Genomic DNA, 7,923 nt, shown 5'->3' with positions numbered 1-7,923 from the left:
CCGCGCCACCATGTGGTGTGGGGGCCCCACAGCCCCTTTCGCCTCCTTTTCTTCGTGAAATCCTTCGTCCCGAAAACCTAAGCCACGAGAGGGTACCTCGCGAAGAGTTACACCGCCTCTGCGGGGCGGAGAACACCGAGAGAGAAAAGAGCTCTCCGGCGGGCGGGAATCCGCCGGGAAATTCCCTCGGGAGGGGAAATCGACGCCATCGTCACCGTCATCGAGCTGGACATCATCTCCATCACCATCATCATCATCTCCACCATCATCACCGCCGTCTCCACCGCTGGACACCGTCACCGCCGTAGCAATTTGGGTTTGATCTTGATTGTTTGATAGGGGAAACTCTCCCGGTATCGATCTCTACTTGTTGTTGATGCTATTGAGTGAAACCATTGAACCAAGTTTATGTTCAGATTGTTATTCATCATCATATCACCTCTGATCATGTTCCATATGATGTCTCGTGAGTAGTTCGTTTAGTTCTTGAGGACATGGGTGAAGTCTATATGTTAGTAGTGAACTATGGTTGAGTAATATTCAATGCTATGATATTTAAGTTGTGGTGTTATTCTTCTAGTGGTGTCATGTGAACGTCGACTACATGACACTTCACCATTTATGGGCCTAGGGGAATGCATCTTGTATTCGTTTGCCAATTGCGGGGTTGCCGGAGTGACATAAACCTAAACCCCCGTTGGTATATCGATGCAGGAGGGATAGCAGGATCTCAGAGTTTAAGGCTGTGGTTAGATTTATTCTTAATTACTTTCTTGTAGTTGCGGATGCTTGCAAGGGGTATAATCACAAGTATGTATTAGTCCTAGGAAGGGCGGTACATTAGCATAGGTTCACCCACACAACACTTATCATAACAATGAAGATTATTTAGCCGTATGTAGCGAAAGCACTAGACTAAAATCCCGTGTGTCCTCGAGAACGTTTGGTCATTATAAGTAAACAAACCGGCTTGTCCTTTGTGCTAAAAAGGATTGGGTCACTCGCTGCAATTGTTACTCTCGCAATTTACTTACTCGTACTTTATTCAACTGTTACATCAAAAACCCCTGAATACTTGTCTGTGAGCATTTACAGTGAATCCTTCATCGAAACTGCTTGTCAACACCTTCTGCTCCTCGTTGGGATCGACATTCTTACTTATCGAAAATACTACGATACACCCCCTATACTTGTGGGTCATCAGGGGGTGATTCCTAGTGCTTTAATGATACTTCTTCCCCCCCGGGTATGGTGTGTAATACTGACCTCGATCGACCATTTATGCAGTTTACCTGATAATCTAGCGCAATCGCTCGTTTTGTTCACTTAAATGTTCTTTGGTGATGTGTGTTCCAAGATGGCCAATGCATTCATATTTTGAAGATAGATTCTCTGAACTCCTGACAAAACTCGACATAAGATGTGGAGGCCCTCGGATCCTTTAGAGTTGCCACAGACCATGGCTCTCGTGGGCGGGAGGGGAAGGTTCCTCTGGTAGGCTAAGATTTTCTTGGCGAAGGCCAAGGCGGTGTGGAACTCTCAAGTCAGATAATTCTACCCCGTTCCGACACAGCTGGCTCCAACTCCGATAGAGAGAGAGTGTGCAAAAGAATTTCATGTGAAAAATAAGTAAAATTAAAAGTGCAAGGTGTCATATAGTACAATTTGTAATGATATGCATTGATTTATAAAGTGTCCTTACTCAAAAAAAAATTGATTACTAGGGAATAACCTTACAAGTAATGTCATAGTCTCACTAAATTTATTTATTTGTACAATCTCAATATAAAATAGAGTACAAGATTTATTTGGCATTAATTTTTCTAGTTTTATTTGTTATCATAGCATTATGATATCTCTCATCGTTAATTAGAGTTTTACATACATAGAATGCATGATAGTACCTATAATAATATGATACCCGACTATTGGACTATGGATAGTCTTAGTCTACAAACTAAATTGATGTCTTTCTAAAGGGAAAACGCTTCCAATCTGGCGACCGATTCTGGGGCATCGATCGGTCGCTTGGCCTCGTGCGCCCATGTTCGCTATTATGCCCAGGCCAACCAGCCTAGCAAACATGATTTGCAGGCCCAGTTTTTCATTTTTAGATAGCCTGCATGTTCCATTCAAGAAAAAAAACTAGCATGTAGCCAAGCCTACTCAAAGTCGCTAATGGTATATTTTGTAGAGTTAGCTGGATTTTGTGATTAACTATTGTTGTAAACAATTAATATTTTTGCTAGATTTAATGTTGGATATTGTTGTAAACCATTAACTTTTTTGTTGGATTTGATTGTTGTTAATAACAAGTGATATTTTGTTGTTGTAATTGTTTCTGACTTTTGTTAAAAGTAGTTGATGATTTTTGTTGTAATTAAATTTGTAGAAAATTAATTGCTGCTTGACTACTTTGCGCAGTTTGAAAATATTAGAATTTTTGTTGTAATAGCTTGTACTTTTTGTAAAAGATGTTGGTGATTTTTATTGCAGATCAATCTACAACAAATAATGTTGGTTAAACCACTTTATTGTAATATTAAAAAATAATATAATTGTTACGAGTTTTTTGTAATAGTACATTTTTTTGTATATCGGATAACTTTTTTGTTGCAATACCATCTGCCATCGTGGTGAGTCGTTGCGGTGGCATATTTGGTGTAAATATCGCCAAGTACTGGCACAAAGAAGTATACTCGTTCATATTTAACTGAAAAAGTTGGGACCGCGGGTTGATTACTAAAGACACATGGGGTTAAAATACAAAACTGCGTCGCAGCTAAGTTCCGATCGTCGGATCTCAATCGGACGGTGCGAACTACGACCGATTTTCACGCTCAGATCAGGGGACCGAGCTGCCCTTTCTAAAGAGAATACTCCGTACTAGTAGATGCAATGAGCCAATAATCCCTAATCACCTTCTAGCTATAGAAGAATCTGCCGATGACCATCCTTCCTTCAAATGTCGCCAAGTAATCAGCCTGCCGGAAGGAGTATTTTGTGATCGCCGCCGTCATAGCTACGTGCACTGGGCGACGAGGTCCGAGGACGGTACAAATGGCGCCCATCCCGAGCTGGATCGCTGTCAGTTTGCCCCGGGGCGGCTCCTGCGTCCTGATCGAGAACGAATTTTATTCCTGGGCTTCGATCGTGAATTCGTGATCACGTGAGCCTGCTGGACTTGTATTTAATCGTGGCCATGCGATAGGAACCGATGAGAGGATCCGTGTGTTCTAGCACGACCTGTCAACACAACTCAAACCACACCATCTATCGATCCCCATCTCCGCCGATCGATCAGCTATTATCCCGGCGCCTCCCACAGAGGTAAAGACCTGCCGAGGATAAAATCGCCACCAACGATCAAACCTAAAGCGGGAAGGAGTGGCAGCGCGTGCGCTTGGATTTGGGAGCCATGTCGCAGTACGCCTACTTGTTCAAGTACATCGTCGTCGGCGACATAGGTGCGTGGTCTTCTTCTTCGCCCCGGGCCTCGCCGGTCGCCGCACGCACTCTCCTCTGTTAAATCTCTTTCTCTTCCCAAAGCTTAGCCTGCGCACTCATCTGCCATTCGATTCTACTGTTCCGTTCGTGATCCCGTGTGTGTGAATCTACCCTGAGTCCCTGACCATCTGACCATCTCGCGAACTTCCTCACACAGGCGTTGGCAAGTCATGCCTCCTGTTGCAGTTCACGGACAAGCGGTTCAAGCCCGATCACGACTTGACTATCGGCGTCGAGCACGGGAGTCGGATGGTCACCATTGACAACAAGAAAATAAAGATCTCCATCTGGGATACTGTTGGTTTTTCCTATTAACTAATATACTAACTTCAGCTAATTCTTTCATGGAACAAATTACCTCGTACTTTTGCCTGATTGTAAACCTCTGATGAATTGTATGCAGGCAGGTCAGGAGGCTTTCAGGTCCATCACTCGGTCCTACTACAGAAGTGCTGTCGCTGCCCTTGTCGTTTACGACATTACTAGGTACTTACTACCTTGCAAACCTTGCAATATATAGTATAAACTATAATACTACCTCCTAGCTGATCTTTTTCTCTGCATTTTCTGGCGAACAGGAGGGTAACTTTTAATCTCACAAACACAAAATCATAAACCCAACAACATAGCCTAGTCACCGCAAAATAAATAAATAGCATTACCTAATATGCGAAGGTGGTGCTTTGGCTCATATGTGCATATCAACCTATTATAATAAAAATCCATAAAAAATATTAAAAAAATTCTGAAATAAAATTTCGCGTGTACATACGGATATTGTATGTCCGTACACAAGCTTGTAAAATATTGTCTCTTGTAAAAGATACAAAATGAAATTGTCTCTTGAATAGTTATGTTGGACCATTAAAATTTGTCTTTTTCACATGAACATGGAATGCAAAAAATGTTCTTTTTCCCGAAAACTTGTGTACAACATAGAATGGCCAAATGTAATTTATTTCAGTTTTTTTTTACATTATAAAATGTGCTTTCACGCAATGGGTTCATATGCACCCTTGGACCAAATTGGACTTCAGCTAATATGCTATGGAATAGTTAACTTTTCCAATACAAATTCAACTTGCCTTCTTATCGGGCGCGCTCACTTATAAAGGTAGAAATCTGAACTACCATTCCCACTGGTCTACATGCATGGTTGGTTTCACATGAGTCACCACATGATGTATGCTTGAATTGAAATCCAATCAGCTTCCACAATCTCTCGCTCTGCACCTTGAATAAAATGCCATAGCAAAACAAACACTGAAGCAGCCCAACAACTTATAGGTGGATGGTGAAGTTGCTGCTGCAGGATAGGATATGACTGGTAGCAGTATGAAATCTCAACGTGCCTGACCACAAAAATCTTTTCAGTTTATCAGGGTCGGCCTTTATTTCGTCGCCTAAGGACATCATCATCACCATATCTTCAGCTAAAAACTGCCCAAAAGGTTTGCAGACCATATGCCAGAGCCACAGCCGCGGGGTGTGGAAGTAAGAGCATCTCCACCGGCGACCCCCAAATAGTCGCCGGCAGGGACGCCGACACTGCTGTATGGGGGGCGTCAGCAGTGCATCCTCCATTTGCGGGCGTTGTTCCCACACCGGCACCTCCCAAACGGCGGCCCCCAATGTTATATATATATATCAATCATATTTTATTCATACAATCACACAAATAGAATTAAATTATTCATACAATCAATCAAACAAATAGTACTTAAATTATTCATGCAATCAATCAAACAAATAGTACTCCCTCCGATCCATATTAATTGACTTCAATATGGATGTATCTAGAACTAAAATGTGTCTAGATACATCCATACAGAGTCAATTAATATGAACTGGAGGGAGTACTTAGATTATTCATACAACCCAACAAACAAATAGTACTTAAATTATTCATACATGCAAACAAATAGAAATAAAATCATGCATTGTTGGCGGCTCCTCTCCTCGCCCACAAATGTGCAGCTAGATCCGCCTTCCGCTGTGCATGGACACCTACATCTCGAATATCATTGTGCATATGAAAAAAAGCAGCAAATTCTTGAGGTACATGCTCTACCTCAGCAAGTGGACCTTGATAATCAAATGGATGATCATCCTGCACAGGTGCGTCCCGCTCGCTCTCAATAATCATGTTGTGCATGATCACACATGTGTTCATCACCTCCCACATCTGAGCCTCAGACCAAGTGAGAGCAGGGACCTGACAATGGCGAAACGCTGCTGAAGCACCCCAAAAGCACGCTCAACATCCTTGTGTGCTGCTTCCTGGCATGTTGCAAAATAGGCTTCCATCTCGTTTGATGGAGAGGGAATTATCTTCACAAATGTAGCATACGTCGGGTAGATACCATCAGCTAGATAGTATCCCTTGTTGTATGCGTGGCCGTTTACCTCAAAGTTCACGGCAGGAGCTTGTTCCTCAGCTAGCCTGGTAAACACCGGAGAGCGTTGCAGCACGTTGATATCATTGTTTGTTCCTGCCATGCCAAAAAATGCATGCCAAATCCAAAGCTCATTGTCTGCCACCGCCTCAAGAATGACACTGCACTCACCAGTATGCCCCTTGTAGATCCCCTGCCAAGCAAAAGGGCGATTCTTCCAGCCCCAGTGCATACAGTCAATGCTTCCGAGCATTCCAGGAAACCCTCTTGCTGCATTCTTTTGCAGGATCCGAGCTGTATCATCTTGTCTCGGTGCTCTCAAATAGTCTTTAGAAAACACCGCTATGACGGCTCGGCAGACCCTGTAGAGAGTCTCTGTACATATCGATTCTGCCATCCGTAGGTAGTCATTGGCTGTATCTGGAGGAGCTCCGTATGCAAGACAGCGCATTGCAGCAGTGCACTTCTGAATTGAGGTGAAGCCCCACAAACCTGTGCAATATTTCTTGGCCATGAAGTACTTGTCGTACTCCCTGACGACGTGGACAATCTTCAAGAACAACTCCTTGTTCATCCTAAACCGGCGCCAAAATTCCTTCGGCGAATGAGTCGCGTCGTCGTTGAAGTAGTCGGCGTCAAGCAGCATTGCGTCGGCTTCACGATGACGGTTGATGTTCCTCCTCTTGCATGGCTTTGAGCCGCCGCGCCGAGGCACGACGAAGAAAGGCTGGCGAACGTGCATCATGTTCTTCAGAATCAGCTGCCGTTGTTGCCACCAAACAGCCTGAGCATTCTGCTCCTCCATGAACAGCTGCACCATCATCTCGTCGTCGCTGTCCACCGCGGAAATCGAACGAACACCTTGCGGGCAGGGCGATACTATCGCCGTGGCGGCGAGCTCTGTTCCGGGTGAAACAATGGCCGCCAGTCGAGTGGGTGGCGGCCGTGTCGATGGACGGCGGTTCCTAGACAGTCGGCGGTGTCTATTGCAAGCAGGGGCGCGGCGGCAACGGCGACGGTGGCGATCTAGAGGGGTGGGAGTCGGCTTGGGCGTGTGTAGGAGGTGGGAAATCGATGTGTCTAGCTGACAGGCGGAGCCCACGCTCGTTTTCAGACGTGCCGCGAGGCGCCGGCGCGCCCGATTCGCGCCCTTGGCGAAGGGGCCGGCACGGGGTTGCTGGCGATTCTATTAGGCTCGAAAATTGGCCGACGCCGTTTGGGGCACACCGGTGCGAGCTCATTTTCGCTGCCGGCCCCCAAAATGCTATCAGGGCCGCTATGGGGGGCGCCGGTGGAGATGCTCTAACGGAACCCAAAGGCACACCCCCATGCCGTCTTTATTGCTAGTACCTCCATTTCAAGGATTAATGCACCCTCGTTTTACGTGTTTTTTGTTTGACCAAGAATTACTTCAAATAGATAAAGGTTGTGATGAGGACATCCCTACAGAACCACTACCACCATCATTGCAAGATGAAGATGATACTGCTGTGAAACTCAAGTCCAATGAAGTCAGGATTGGACCTATGATAAGAGCTCGTGCGAAGCTAATAAAGCAACAGGTGAACTTGTTCTTAAATAATACTTTGATTGATGAGAATTTTATACTGCCTAAGTCCTTTGACTTGTGTATGATCAGGTACGAGGATAAATTAAGCATCGCATGAGGAGGAGGAGAACAGCTGGACATGGAGCTGGACATGAAGACATTCCATGGACGCGCGAGGGAGGAGAGGGAGGCATGCGCAAAGGAGGGAGAAGAAGTCCAGGCCGACGCCACGATCGGTGCAACCGACCGTCACGCCGGCCGGCCCGGCCCCACGCTCGGCCACACCGGCTCCTACGCCGGATGAGCCCGGCGCCCGCCGGTTCCTGCACTGGTGCCATCCGGGCGCAATCTAGGGACTCTGGAACCCCCGTCCGGATCCAGCCCGATGCCTGGTCCGATTCCGACCGGCCCGCCCGGTCCCTGGCCCGGTCCGACCGGCCCCCACGCCGGCCGAGTTCGTGTCAGTCTCGA

Source organism: Lolium perenne, chromosome 5 (genome assembly GCF_019359855.2).
Source record: "Lolium perenne isolate Kyuss_39 chromosome 5, Kyuss_2.0, whole genome shotgun sequence".
NCBI lineage: Eukaryota > Viridiplantae > Streptophyta > Magnoliopsida > Poales > Poaceae > Lolium > Lolium perenne.
Note: the sequence above shows the minus strand (reverse complement) of the source record.